At 39.3% G+C, this 15,693-nt stretch overlaps 3 long non-coding RNA genes across 3 annotated transcripts; 1 reads left to right on the forward strand and 2 right to left on the reverse strand.

Annotated features, from left to right (window-relative positions):
- The first annotated feature begins 5,011 nt into the window (after nucleotides 1-5,011).
- Nucleotides 5,012-5,940, forward strand: LOC112430466 (uncharacterized). Its single transcript, XR_003022068.2, has 4 exons — nucleotides 5,012-5,146; nucleotides 5,390-5,498; nucleotides 5,604-5,725; nucleotides 5,869-5,940. It is a non-coding gene; the product is annotated as an uncharacterized LOC112430466 (long non-coding RNA).
- A 5,569-nt stretch (nucleotides 5,941-11,509) lies between these two features.
- LOC143420925 (uncharacterized) lies at nucleotides 11,510-12,389 on the reverse strand. The gene is made up of 4 exons (XR_013100676.1): nucleotides 12,260-12,389; nucleotides 11,908-12,016; nucleotides 11,681-11,802; nucleotides 11,510-11,537 (listed from the first exon to the last, which is right to left on the reverse strand). It is a non-coding gene; the product is annotated as an uncharacterized LOC143420925 (long non-coding RNA).
- A 1,012-nt stretch (nucleotides 12,390-13,401) lies between these two features.
- Nucleotides 13,402-15,473, reverse strand: LOC143420926 (uncharacterized). The gene is made up of 3 exons (XR_013100677.1): nucleotides 15,415-15,473; nucleotides 15,103-15,183; nucleotides 13,402-13,665 (listed from the first exon to the last, which is right to left on the reverse strand). It is a non-coding gene; the product is annotated as an uncharacterized LOC143420926 (long non-coding RNA).
- Between the last annotated feature and the right edge of the window lie 220 nt (nucleotides 15,474-15,693).

Raw genomic sequence — 15,693 nt, forward strand, 5'->3', positions numbered from 1 at the left:
TTTATATGAAGTTGTACAAAAATGCTTTCTTTCGCCAAGACAGTGCGTTTCTCACTGTTACATGCATTTGAATGGGGAACTCCACCGAAACAAAGTATAGGTTTTCATTATGTGAATAACTTGGAAATCTTAGCTCAAACAGCTGCAAAACCTGTTTTCCCAGCACGGGGACCTTGAGTTCTATAAGATAAAGCCATAAACATGTTTGTCTGAGTCTTCTATCAAAAGTTACAGCTATTTATATGAAGTTGTACAAAAACGCTTTCTTTCGCCAAGACAGTGCGTTTCTCACTGTTACATGCATTTGAATGGGGAACTCCACCGAAACAAAGTATAGGTTTTCATTATGTGAATAACTTGGAAATCTTAGCTCAAACAGCTGCAAAACCTGTTTTCCCAGCACGGGGACCTTGAGTTCTATAAGATAAAGCCATAAACATGTGTATCCGAGTCTTCTATCAAAAGTTACAGCTATTTATATGAAGTTGTACAAAAACGCTTTCTTTCGCCAAGACAGTGCGTTTCTCACTGTTACATGCATTTGAATGGGGAACTCCACCGAAACAAAGTATAGGTTTTCATTATGTGAATAACTTGGAAATCTTAGCTCAAACAGCTGCAAAACCTGTTTTCCCAGCACGGGGACCTTGAGTTCTATAAGATAAAGCCATAAACATGTGTATCCGAGTCTTCTATCAAAAGTTACAGCTATTTATATGAAGTTGTACAAAAACGCTTTCTTTCGCCAAGACAGTGCGTTTCTCACTGTTACATGCATTTGAATGGGGAACTCGTCCGAAACAAAGTATAGGTTTTCATTATGTGAATAACTTTGAAATCTTAGCTCAAACAGCTGCAAAACCTGTTTTCCCAGCACGGGGACCTTGAGTTCTATAAGATAAAGCCATAAACATGTGTATCCGAGTCTTCTATCAAAAGTTACAGCTATTTATATGAAGTTGTACAAAAACGCTTTCTTTCGCCAAGACAGTGCGTTTCTCACTGTTACATGCATTTGAATGGGGAACTCCACCGAAACAAAGTATAGGTTTTCATTATGTGAATAACTTTGAAATCTTAGCTCAAACAGCTGCAAAACCTGTTTTCCCAGCACGGGGACCTTGAGTTCTATAAGATAAAGCCATAAACATGTTTGTCTGAGTCTTCTATCAAAAGTTACAGCTATTTATATGAAGTTGTACAAAAACGCTTTCTTTCGCCAAGACAGTGCGTTTCTCACTGTTACATGCATTTGAATGGGGAACTCCACCAAAACAAAGTATAGGTTTTCATTATGTGAATAACTTTGAAATCTTAGCTCAAACAGCTGCAAAACCTGTTTTCCCAGCACGGGGACCTTGAGTTCTATAAGATAAATCCATAAACATGTGTATCCGAGTCTTCTATCAAAAGTTACAGCTATTTATATGAAGTTGTACAAAAACGCTTTCTTTCGCCAAGACAGTGCGTTTCTCACTGTTACATGCATTTGAATGGGGAACTCCACCGAAACAAAGTATAGGTTTTCATTATGTGAATAACTTGGAAATCTTAGCTCAAACAGCTGCAAAACCTGTTTTCCCAGCACGGGGACCTTGAGTTCTATAAGATAAAGCCATAAACATGTGTATCCGAGACTTCTATCAAAAGTTACAGCTATTTATATGAAGTTGTACAAAAACGCTTTCTTTCGCCAAGACAGTGTGTTTCTCACTGTTACATGCATTTGAATGGGTAACTCCACCAAAACAAAGTATAGGTTTTCATTATGTGAATAACTTGGAAATCTTAGCTCAAACAGCTGCAAAACCTGTTTTCCCAGCACGGGGACCTTGAGTTCTATAAGATAAAGCCATAAACATGTGTATCCGAGTCTTCTATCAAAAGTTACAGCTATTTATATGAAGTTGTACAAAAACGCTTTCTTTCGCCAAGACAGTGCGTTTCTCACTGTTACATGCATTTGAATGGGGAACTCCACCAAAACAAAGTATAGGTTTTCATTATGTGAATAACTTTGAAATCTTAGCTCACACAGCTGCAAAACCTGTTTGCCCAGCACGGGGATATTGAATTCTATAAGATGAAGCCATAAACATGGTAAATGGTAAATGGCCTGCATTTTTATAGTGCTTTTCTAGTCCATAGGACCCCAAAGCGCTTTACACTACATTCAGTCATTCACCCATTCACACACACATTCACACACTGGCGATGGCAAGCTACATTGTAGCCACAGCTGCCCTGGGGCGCACTGACAGAGGCGAGGCTGCCGGACAAAGGCGCCACCGGGCCCTCTGATAAACATGTGTGTCTGAGTCTTCTATCAAAAGTTACAGCGATTTATATGAAGTTGTACAAAAATGCTTTCTTTCGCCAAGACAGTGTGTTTCTCACTGTTACATGCATTTGAATGGGAAACTCGCCCGAGACAAAGTATAGGTTTTCATTATGTGAATAATTTTAAAATCTTAGCTCAAACGGCTGCAAAACCTGTTTGCCCAGCACGGGGAAATTGAATTCTATAAGATGAAGCCATAAACATGTGTGTCTGAGTCGTCTATCAAAAGTTACAGCGATTTATATGAAGTTGTACAAAAATGCTTTCTTTCGCCAAGACAATGCGTTTCTCACTGTTACATGCATTTGAATGGGAAACTCGCCTGAAACAAAGTATAGGTTTTCATTATGTGAATAATTTTAAAATCTTAGCTCAAACGGCTGCAAAACCTGTTTGCCCAGCACGGGGATATTGAGTTCTATAAGATAAAGCCATAAACATGTTTGTCTGAGTCTTCTATCAAAAGTTACAGCGATTTATATGAAGTTGTACGAAAACGCTTTATTTCGCCAAGACAATGCGTTTCTCACTGTTACATGCATTTGAATGGGAAACTCGCCTGAAACAAAGTATAGGTTTTCATTATGTGAATAATTTTAAAATCTTAGCTCAAACGGCTGCAAAACCTGTTTGCCCAGCACGGGGATATTGAGTTCTTTAAGATAAAGCCATAAACATGTGTTTCTGAGTCTTCTATCAAAAGTTACAGCTATATATATGAAGTTGTGCAAAAACGCTTTATTTCGCCAAGACAGTGCGTTTCTGACGATTACATGCATTTGAATGGGGAACTCGCCAAAACAAAGTATAGGTTTTCATTATGTGAATAACTTTAACATCTTAGCTCAAACAGCTGCAAAACCTGTTTGCCCAGCACGGGGATATTGAATTCTATAAGATGAAGCCATAAACATGGTAAATGGTAAATGGCCTGCATTTTTATAGTGCTTTTCTAGTCCATAGGACCCCAAAGCGCTTTACACTACATTCAGTCATTCACCCATTCACACACACATTCACACACTGGCGATGGCAAGCTACATTGTAGCCACAGCTGCCCTGGGGCGCACTGACAGAGGCGAGGCTGCCGGACAAAGGCGCCACCGGGCCCTCTGATAAACATGTGTGTCTGAGTCTTCTATCAAAAGTTACAGCTGTCTTTATGAAGACCATGAAAAACGCTTTATTTCACCACGTTAGTGCCTTTCTCGCTATTACATGCATTTGAATGGAGTTCTCGCCCGACACAAAGTATAGGTTTTCATTATGTGAATAACTTTAACATCTTAGCTCAAACAGCTGCAAAACCTGTTTGCCCAGCACGGGGATATTGAATTCTATAAGATAAAGCCATAAATATGTATTTCTGAGTCTTCTATCAAAAGTTACAGCTGTCTTTATAAAGACCATGAAAAACGCTTTATTTCACCACGTTAGTGCGTTTCTCGCTATTACATGCATTTGGACTCTGACCAGCAACATCCAGCAAGACCCAGACAGCGTTTTCTATCTCCCAGCTGGAGGTTTTTGTTTGTCTGTGACTGGAGAGTCAGATTTTTGTTGAGCTTCACACTTGCAGAGGTAAGTCAGTTTGCAGAGATCCCTCCCACCCTGGCTTTTATGTGCTAGATTTCTTATCTGAAACAGTAATATTTCTGTGACTGCTGCTTATACCACAGGTTAATACACGCTACTGATCCGTGATAGGAGAATCATCAATTTTGCCAGCAAAGAAGCCTGGTGGATGTTTGTTTACAGTCTGATGATGGGACATCATGCTCTGCATCTTTAAAGTTTGTCTCTTGATTATTATTCATACCCAGTAATGTGAAGTATGCTCATATCTACTATAACTGAACCAACCTGGTGCTCTTCATTTATGGAGGCTGTTGAGTCTGAATGTTGGATGTTGTGTATCTCGTGTTCTCTGGGCTTTGTTGTCCTCAGTCTTTTTGCAGGATCAGAAAACAAAACCAGGAGGCGCGTAAATGTTTCTTCTCCATGATGTTTCTTCAAATGTTTCTTCTGGATGATGATAAGACTGTGACACGGGATGCCACCTTTGGTCTTGTGATGAAGCAAAGCTCAGGAAGAAGTGGGATTAAATGGTACCCATATGTTGAGAAGGATGTACAGGGGCACCTGCAGCCAAATCCAAGCTTCAGCTTAGTTGTAGTTGCAGAACGCTATAGGACTGAGACATCTAAGGCATCAAATGTTTGATTAAACGGATGAAAAAGAGAAGTTTTTTCCCTATAATTATCACTTCTTAAAATCTGTAGCAACTTCAAGTCTGTCAGCGTGCTGAGCATGCTCAGAATGTGACAATATATTTTTGTTCAATATTTAATTTCTTTCAGTTGCAATTGTTAAATGAAAAAAAAAAATTCTTATAATTTAGCAAACGAATTTATCAAAAAAATATATATACATATATCTGTATTAGTTTTAATGAATTAATTTGACACCTGTATTGAAAATACCATATTGTATTCATACAGAATCAGTATGGTATCATTGTTTGTCTGTTCACTGATTGTTGAAGCTAAGAGCTAGTTTGATCTGTTTAGATCTAAAGTATCCAAAGTTGAGCTCTAATGTTTCTTCACCCCTGTGTGTGTGATATGTGATTTCCTACATGCTGGCAGAGCGGCTGTTTGTGCTCACAGATGGTGACGGTGTGGAGAGACGGCGGTGTTTCCTCAGAAGAACCAGCAGAGTCACAAAGGACACCAGTCCATCTCACCACCTTGACTTGCTGACTGATGTTCGTCTGCACTGCACAGAGGAAATCAACTGACCGAGGTTTGTCCAGTGACGTGTTATGAAATGTATATTTGTTTTATGCTTACAGATATGTTTTTCTTGACAGAGGCTCTGCAGAGGTTAGACAAAGCAGAGAAAATATGTGCTTTACATTTTGCTGTGATTTATTGAGATATTTGTTGCCTGATGTTCAGCAGGAATGGAGAAATAGAATCAAAGGGAGATGTTTTTGTAATGATGTAAGTAAATCTTCAATATTATTTATTTGCTTGGTTATATTAGGAGTGTTTCTGAGTGAGGGGGAGAGGAGTCATCATCCAGGTAAAGTGACGTGGATCAGTGGATACACTTGTCTCCCCTTTAAAGGAGACGATCCAAGTCATCCTTAAATGTTAGTGCTTTCAAATACACAAACATTTTTAAAGGACAAAAATGAACATCCAACTTTGACTGTAACACAAAATAAATCTTTGCATGTGTGTTTTCAAACTCTCAGATGAGCAGTATATCAGTCTTGGACTGTCTAACCTGCCGGAGCAGCACTGAATGACCACCACACATGAGCATGTTCCTGCAACATTCAGCATCTGATCTGTCATCTGTGTGCTTCTGCTTTTGGTAAGTAGAGTTACCCAACTCCAGTAACTCTAAACACATGCCATCCATTTCTAACGGCCTGGTTACTTCCTGTCAGTTACTTTAGAAACCATGTGGTCACCTGACCTAACACTGTTTCTTCTTCTTCCCCCTTAATGTTGAAGTGTCAAATGTCAAACAGCTGGAGAGGAAACTACACCAGTGTACTGGGATGTTTCAGCAACACGTGCCAGATGCTGTTCCTTCATGGTGACATCACCAGAGACAGTCCCGCCCACCTCAGGACCCATTGATTATGATGATCTGATACATCAAACCCCCAGCAGGTGAACCTTATTCATGACATAACACCGCAACAATGTAAAAAATTAAACAGCAACAGTCTAAATGTAAAGTGCATTCTAAAGTCCTCTTCAATAAATTGTATGCAAAGAGTCATTCAGGTCACTACAGAACCCAGAGTCTTCATCATTAAATCTCTGGTTGCTTCATTTTTCTATCCTATACCAGATATTTTAAAGGTTAGCTTAGGTAAAGTTCCATTCTCATGGTGAGGCAAAGTGCTTTATGTGTGTGTCATGAACGGCTATAAAAGGCCTATAATCAAAGAACAAAGCGGGGTTTGAGTTCGAGTTGCGGCAGAATGTCACTACTTGTAAATGGAACGCAGCCTTCCTACGGCAGACAGCTAATAACAGGAATCGGACGCGGTCCAGCCAAGTCCACAGCAACCACCATAGCAACCTTCTAGCATGACCTTAAAAACATATTCTGTCTTCATAACTATCAAAAACGTGAAATGATTTGCAAAGTGTGAAAGTGTTACAGCTGCAGAGAGCTATGGCGGTATCTTTGGAAGCTGTTTACACAGCTAATAATATACGATGTAACCATGGAGACAGTCAGTCACGTGAGCTAGCGGTGCATGTTTACTACAGTAAATAAGGTGATTGTGTGCACAGCATCCACACTCTGCAGGGGGTAAAGACATTACTTCAATATTGTTTTATATTGATATATATTTGCCTTCTGTTGACCATCACCTCAGGTTCACCATTACAGTTTCAGCATACAGATGCACACTGTCTAAACACATTCAAAAACTCATGTCTCAGAAATAAGCACAGCTGTTCATGTTTGTCATTAGAGTTTTATTTGTAAGAAAATTATGAACTTCATATTGTGCACTAAATAAAAGAACATTTCACAACTCTGAGTCAACAGAAACAGGTAACAGAAATGTCTCTAATGTGTACAGTGTAGTGTAAGCATTAAAAGATCATAAAGGAAACACTAACATTTATGTGAAACTAATTGTAATAAAAAATGAGCGGGTGCTTTATAGCTTTAAAAGAAAGAATCTGAAAACAACACTTTTTTGGTCTAAGTGATCAAAGTAGAAAACAGAACTGATGTTCAAGAACAAACCGTAGCTGCACTAATATTACACGTCTCCATTGTTGTGGTGAACAGACATGTTGCTTTTAAAACCACATGCAGTGTGTGACCATGACTGTTCACTGAGACCATGAACGCCACTTCGCTGAAGCATTCTTCTTCTTCTTCTTGCTATTAAATTGGAAGCAGAAGGAGCACGAGCTGATTTGATCTACTGAAAGGAAAAAGCAGAACATCTGAGTTGAAACCAGTCAGCTGAAATCATTAAGACAGGAACAAATTCAATGCAGTGTCTCAAGTGGCTTAGCCTGTTACAACTGTTGATACAAGCTAAATACGGTTAACACACAGTGTCAGGGAGCTCCAGTGTGGGAACTAGTCGCTTTAGGTTTGTAGTCATTTAACTTTCATCCATTCATTCATTTAATTCAGGAGGAAGAAATGCCAGGTTGGTGCAGGCTGGTTACATGCATTTGGTCCCATGCTGTCTTGAATTAAATGACTTGGTTCATTTTATGGCTGGGCTGTATGTGGGGTTATATCATGTTATTTGGGCAGGAGTACCTGTCCCCTGTTAGACGTAGAAAGTTTCTCCATAAGTAGAGTTTCTAACTCTTATAGCACATCTGTGGCTGACAGCTTTTTGGTGGCTCTTTTTACCCCACACTGGTTGTGAGTGTGTAAATAGCCCCACTAGTTCTTTTGGGTTGCAGTTAACTAGGGAGGAAGGGGTGGGTATGCCATGATTAGGTGAATAACAATTATATGGGATACATAAATTTCACAATGCATGCATATATCTCTATCAATTAAACCTGGCCTGAGGGCTGCCATTTTTTACATTCAGTTATTTCTCTTAGAAATGTTGGATCTAAATAATGAATGTGTTACAGTTAAAGTGAAACACTGGTCAGTGTAAATGGCTCATTGGGACACAGAAACCTTTAAATTAAACCTGATATCTAGTGTCAAACAATATCAAAGCTGTAAAAGATGTTTACAGTCAGAATTTATAAAACTATGATTGTAAATAAATTCAAACAAGTGAGCTTTTCTCTTTGTGCTGAATTTCAACACTGTGATTTCTTAGACTGTAAGCTTTACTTTAGCACAACCAGTTGTAGAAGCTGCCACTCCAAACGTCTTTTGATAACAAGAAAAAAATACCTTTTCAGTACACGGCCTGAAGTTCTTCTCCGACATCTTCTGCAATCGGCTTTGTCTGCTGGTTTGAAGACAATAAACCACAAAAAGATGATTTAGTCACTTTGTCTGCGTCATGCAGCTCGAATGTGTCGTGTAACGATGTTGAATAGCCGTCGTTATCCCTCTGCTGCGTCAGTAGGATTGTACTGTACAGCATCTCATTGATATGTGAGGAATGCTAATGTAACACGATAACAGACTTACATCATTAAAATATAAAGGGCAGGAGATATTTAGATATTTTTTATATTTATATTACATTTTATAGCTGACGGATATTACTAAATAGATAGAATTTACTAAATAGCTGGATGAACATGAAAAATATGTCTATAATAACAAATGACCATGAGAGCCAGTAGAATTAATTCAGCTGGACACTCGAAAGACGTCCTTAAATGCTCTTTAAGTGGCAGAACAGATGAACAAACAGTTAATCGCTTACTTGAGATGAAATCTGCTCAGCTACTTTGAAAACAGCTTCTAACTGGTTCCTCCTTTAACAGGAAGACTGCTCAGGGGTAAGGCCATCATGCAATCCAGCAACCTTTATGGTTCTGCTTTGATTCACCAGGAACTATTAGGGAAACCTTCCAGCGCCTCCTGTGAAAGACACAGGCATAAACACACAAACATTTATTAACATGTTCCACAGTCTTCCAGTTTGATTTTCTCATCCTGTGGACAACAACATACAGGGATGCAGGTTTATTGTTAACTTTTGTAAGGTTTATTTAATGAACATATCCAGCTGCAGCTCCACTGTGATCCTGAACTGGATAAGCACTTAAGAAAATGTGTCAATAAATGGACATACATCAACTTACTATATTTATCCAAACAGACGGGACCAATAATGCTTCACTGGGTCAGAGACTTTAATGTCTCTTCTATGTAAGAATGTCTCGTGCTGATATACCTGCAAACTTGACAACAAAGGTTTTTCAGACTGCATGTAGCTGTCCTCTATGTCAGCTAACACATTTACATTTATGTCACACTTATTTCTGCTTTCCCATTTTATAATTATTACTTACATTTTGATTAGATACCTTGAGTTTGTAAATGATCAGATTACATAATTGGAATACAATATATCCAATTCAGGATTGCGGGAGGATGAAGCCTATCCCAGCTGATACAGGACAAAGACAGGCTGCCAGTTTATCGCAGGGCTAACACGATATGTGTAACAGAAAATCCACTTAAATGTTTGATATTTCTTATAATAATCATAATTATGACTATTATTTAAAGGTTTCTTCATAAATACATTTTGATTTTTTATAACCCCTAAAATATAAACCTGAGCTGTTTCAGATTCTGACCTCTGACTCAGTGACCTGGCTGTGTCCTCACTGCAGCTCCCTCTTGGAAGTACGTCTGCTTCTTGTCTTCCCCCAGTGTTGACCGCCTGATATCAAGATATCACGTACTGTACCTGAGGAACAAAAAAGGACAAACACTTGCCTTCATTTAAGAAGTACATTCATACAGAGGTAATCTATGGAAACACACTAGTTCAACCTTTGGCAGAAATCAGTTCCTGTGAAACATTTCTGTAAATGAACATCATGTGGAGAATGAATGAAATGAGTTCTTCAGGTGACTCAGCAGTCCCACACTGACAAATGAAATCTAGTTAAACTATTAAGCATATTTGCTCTTCTGAAATCTGTGTTAAACAACAACAAACATAAATTAGTAACAAAAACTACAGCTGAGTATAGGCTTTACAAACCACCAGCAGCCATAATGCTAAATTTTAATCTTCAAATGTTTCTGAGCTGTCTTCAACCTGCTTTTAACACATTAGAGTCCCACAGTCAACGCAGCCTGACTCAATCCTAGATGTTCAGCACACAGAGGTGCTGTTTAAAGTTTAGTGATAACCTGAGTCACTGATCATTTGCAGTATTACAGAGTCTGGCAGTCTTTGCATGATGTCCACGTCACTGTAAGTTTCTAGCTGACTCTCAGGTGTGACAGGTGTGCCAGCAGGAAAGAGTAATAATAACCTGCATCCTGAGGTTTGTCATGCAGGATTAAAGGAGCCAGGCTTTGTTCACACAGCTAGGATTGTATTTTACACTGACCCTGGGTCAGTATCAACTTCAAGAAGACAGCTGTAACTGTTGATAGAAGAATCACACACACATATTTATGGCTTTGCCTTATAGAATTCAGCATCTCAGTGCTGAGGAAATAGGTTTTGCAGCTGTTTGAGCTAAGATTTTCAAGTTTGAAGTTTGAATTTAAAAATTTAAAAATTTAAAAATCAAGATTTTCAAGTTTGAATGTGTTTAGACAGTGTGCATCTGTATGCTGAAACTGTAATGGTGAACCTGAGGTGATGGTCAACAGAAGGCAAATATATATCAATATAAAACAATATTGAAGTAATGTCTTTACCCCCTGCAGAGTGTGGATGCTGTGCACACAATCACCTTATTTACTGTAGTAAACATGCACCGCTAGCTCACGTGACTGACTGTCTCCATGGTTACATCGTATATTATTAGCTGTGTAAACAGCTTCCAAAGATACCGCCATAGCTCTCTGCAGCTGTAACACTTTCACACTTTGCAAATCATTTCACGTTTTTGATAGTTATGAAGACAGAATATGTTTTTAAGGTCATGCTAGAAGGTTGCTATGGTGGTTGCTGTGGACTTGGCTGGACCGCGTCCGATTCCTGTTATTAGCTGTCTGCCGTAGGAAGGCTGCGTTCCATTTACAAGTAGTGACATTCTGCCGCAACTCGAACTCAAACCCCGCTTTGTTCTTTGATTATAGGCCTTTTATAGCCGTTCATGACACACACATAAAGCACTTTGCCTCACCATGAGAATGGAACTTTACCTAAGCTAACCTTTAAAATATCTGGTATAGGATAGAAAAATGAAGCAACCAGAGATTTAATGATGAAGACTCTGGGTTCTGTAGTGACCTGAATGACTCTTTGCATACAATTTATTGAAGAGGACTTTAGAATGCACTTTACATTTAGACTGTTGCTGTTTAATTTTTTACATTGTTGCGGTGTTATGTCATGAATAAGGTTCACCTGCTGGGGGTTTGATGTATCAGATCATCATAATCAATGGGTCCTGAGGTGGGCGGGACTGTCTCTGGTGATGTCACCATGAAGGAACAGCATCTGGCACGTGTTGCTGAAACATCCCAGTACACTGGTGTAGTTTCCTCTCCAGCTGTTTGACATTTGACACTTCAACATTAAGGGGGAAGAAGAAGAAACAGTGTTAGGTCAGGTGACCACATGGTTTCTAAAGTAACTGACAGGAAGTAACCAGGCCGTTAGAAATGGATGGCATGTGTTTAGAGTTACTGGAGTTGGGTAACTCTACTTACCAAAAGCAGAAGCACACAGATGACAGATCAGATGCTGAATGTTGCAGGAACATGCTCATGTGTGGTGGTCATTCAGTGCTGCTCCGGCAGGTTAGACAGTCCAAGACTGATATACTGCTCATCTGAGAGTTTGAAAACACACATGCAAAGATTTATTTTGTGTTACAGTCAAAGTTGGATGTTCATTTTTGTCCTTTAAAAATGTTTGTGTATTTGAAAGCATTAACATTTAAGGATGACTTGGATCGTCTCCTTTAAAGGGGAGACAAGTGTATCCACTGATCCACGTCACTTTACCTGGATGATGACTCCTCTCCCCCTCACTCAGAAACACTCCTAATATAACCAAGCAAATAAATAATATTGAAGATTTACTTACATCATTACAAAAACATCTCCCTTTGATTCTATTTCTCCATTCCTGCTGAACATCAGGCAACAAATATCTCAATAAATCACAGCAAAATGTAAAGCACATATTTTCTCTGCTTTGTCTAACCTCTGCAGAGCCTCTGTCAAGAAAAACATATCTGTAAGCATAAAACAAATATACATTTCATAACACGTCACTGGACAAACCTCGGTCAGTTGATTTCCTCTGTGCAGTGCAGACGAACATCAGTCAGCAAGTCAAGGTGGTGAGATGGACTGGTGTCCTTTGTGACTCTGCTGGTTCTTCTGAGGAAACACCGCCGTCTCTCCACACCGTCACCATCTGTGAGCACAAACAGCCGCTCTGCCAGCATGTAGGAAATCACATATCACACACACAGGGGTGAAGAAACATTAGAGCTCAACTTTGGATACTTTAGATCTAAACAGATCAAACTAGCTCTTAGCTTCAACAATCAGTGAACAGACAAACAATGATACCATACTGATTCTGTATGAATACAATATGGTATTTTCAATACAGGTGTCAAATTAATTCATTAAAACTAATACAGATATATGTATATATATTTTTTTGATAAATTCGTTTGCTAAATTATAAGAATTTTTTTTTTTCATTTAACAATTGCAACTGAAAGAAATTAAATATTGAACAAAAATATATTGTCACATTCTGAGCATGCTCAGCACGCTGACAGACTTGAAGTTGCTACAGATTTTAAGAAGTGATAATTATAGGGAAAAAACTTCTCTTTTTCATCCGTTTAATCAAACATTTGATGCCTTAGATGTCTCAGTCCTATAGCGTTCTGCAACTACAACTAAGCTGAAGCTTGGATTTGGCTGCAGGTGCCCCTGTACATCCTTCTCAACATATGGGTACCATTTAATCCCACTTCTTCCTGAGCTTTGCTTCATCACAAGACCAAAGGTGGCATCCCGTGTCACAGTCTTATCATCATCCAGAAGAAACATTTGAAGAAACATCATGGAGAAGAAACATTTACGCGCCTCCTGGTTTTGTTTTCTGATCCTGCAAAAAGACTGAGGACAACAAAGCCCAGAGAACACGAGATACACAACATCCAACATTCAGACTCAACAGCCTCCATAAATGAAGAGCACCAGGTTGGTTCAGTTATAGTAGATATGAGCATACTTCACATTACTGGGTATGAATAATAATCAAGAGACAAACTTTAAAGATGCAGAGCATGATGTCCCATCATCAGACTGTAAACAAACATCCACCAGGCTTCTTTGCTGGCAAAATTGATGATTCTCCTATCACGGATCAGTAGCGTGTATTAACCTGTGGTATAAGCAGCAGTCACTGAAATATTACTGTTTCAGATAAGAAATCTAGCACATAAAAGCCAGGGTGGGAGGGATCTCTGCAAACTGACTTACCTCTGCAAGTGTGAAGCTCAACAAAAATCTGACTCTCCAGTCACAGACAAACAAAAACCTCCAGCTGGGAGATAGAAAACGCTGTCTGGGTCCTGCTGGATGTTGCTGGTCAGAGTCCACACATTAGCAGAGTGCTTCTTGGTCCCACTGACCCATATGGACAGTGACTGTGGAGAACTGTTCTGGAAAACAGAAAAGAGAATTAAAATAACAAAAAGCCAAAGTGGATTTCCACAAAGACTCTCTTGGAATCAGCAATCAAAAAATCACTGGTTCATATTTCAATTAAATATGAACACGTTCCTTAAATGTACGCAGTTCAGATCTGATTTAATTTAATTTCCTTCACACAGCACATTCATCCAGGCTGACAGGTAAACATAGAATTAATCTCAGGTAACATGACTCATAGTAGAGATTCAGTAAGAAATATTGCTAGCTCTAATATTATTACCACACAATCCAAGGACACACCAACAGCTCAGATTTCTAGAACTATTTAAACAAATGTCTTCTGAATATTCAATTCAGGTTCACAGTGGGGGGGGGGGGGTCATGGAATTTATTAAATAAAGTCTGCAACACAGAAAGAGCTGTGATCAAGCTATTTATTACTGCGCACAGGAGAGCAAACACACATCAAACATCACAGTTCAGTCATGTCAGCTCTGCCACTTCACGTGTCTCGCTATGAAACCTAACGGATCAATGGTTATGCTGTTTTGTGCCCTTGGCGTTATCAGCACCTGTAAAGGGAGTTGTTTTCTCAAACTGCTGAAGTAAGTTCATCTAGTTTTAGAAACTTTCACTGAACAGTCTATAACAGTGTCACAACTAAGCATATGCATAAGCACTTAAATACTTTAAATGAGAATAACAAAAAATTTCTATTACAGGAGCTAGAGCCTAGGTAGAGCACACCTGGACAGCTCACCAGTCTGTCAGAGGACTAACACAGATGCAGCCTGACTCAATCCTAAATGTTCAGCACACAGAGACACAGAGGTACCGTTTAAAGTTTAGTGTTAACTTGAGTCACTGATCATTTGCAGTATTACAGAGTCTGGCAGTCTTTGCATGATGTCCACGTCACTGTACGTTTCTAGCTGACTCTCAGGTGTGACAGGTGTGCCAGCAGGAAAGAGTAATAATAGCCTGCATCCTGAGGTTTTTCATGCAGGATTAAAGGAGCCAGGCTTTATTCACACAGCTAGGATTGTATTTTACACTGACCCTGGGTCAGTATAAGTATCATACAGTTTAAACGAAGCACTGAAACTTGCACATATTTATTACAGATGCACTGAAGCTAATCGAGATATTTGCTGTCAGTCTGTGGCTGCGATTAAACACTTTACTGGAAACTTTATTAACTAGCAACTTCGTCAGTCATGACAGAAGCTAATATTTCTGTGCTAACATCGTTTAAACAGTAGCAGCTTTACTCCAATATAAGCTAACGTTTACACCGTAACTTTAAGCTAGCACCATAAAGACGGTAAAACACATAATAACATCTATAAATGCATCTTAAAGCTGTTATATTAAGACTCGGTGTATTACTAACATAACCACATTAACATTACTGACACTCGCTGAAATGGTTTAAATGGTATTACCTGTAAACACTGCTGTATCCACCGGATTGCAGCCAGAGTGGATTCTGGAGTCTTCCCACGCTCCTGTTAGTGATCCTCCATCTGGATGGATGATAACAACCTTCTGAACAATCTAGCAGGAGATAGTCCATATCTATGGGACTGATTTATGCTAATAACGCCCATTGTATGGACTGATAACAGCCGAAGCGGGTGAATAAAGTCACCCAGTCGCTAGCTGTGCCATTACCCAGCATACACCAGCACAATATTAGGCACAGCACCACCATAGACATTTTCAGTGGTTTTGAATGCAGGACATGGTTATCTTACCTTGTAAAATGCATGACAATAAAACAGCTAACCACCATAAAATGGTATCGTGTGTGTATGTATGTGCATGTGTGTGTGTGTGTGTGTGTGCGTGTGTGTGTGTGTGTGTGTGTGTGTGTGTGTGTGTGTGTGTGTGTGTGTGAGAGAGAGAGAAAGACAGAGAGAGGGGGGTGGGGGAGAGATCAAAGGCGTGCGTTTATGTGCCTCCTCTCTCTTATTGGATGTATGGTATAGCATGTTTATTCAGGTGCACCTTTGAAGTCTATGAGAATACTTTGC

Source organism: Maylandia zebra, linkage group LG11 (genome assembly GCF_041146795.1).
Source record: "Maylandia zebra isolate NMK-2024a linkage group LG11, Mzebra_GT3a, whole genome shotgun sequence".
NCBI classification, from domain to species: domain Eukaryota; kingdom Metazoa; phylum Chordata; class Actinopteri; order Cichliformes; family Cichlidae; genus Maylandia; species Maylandia zebra.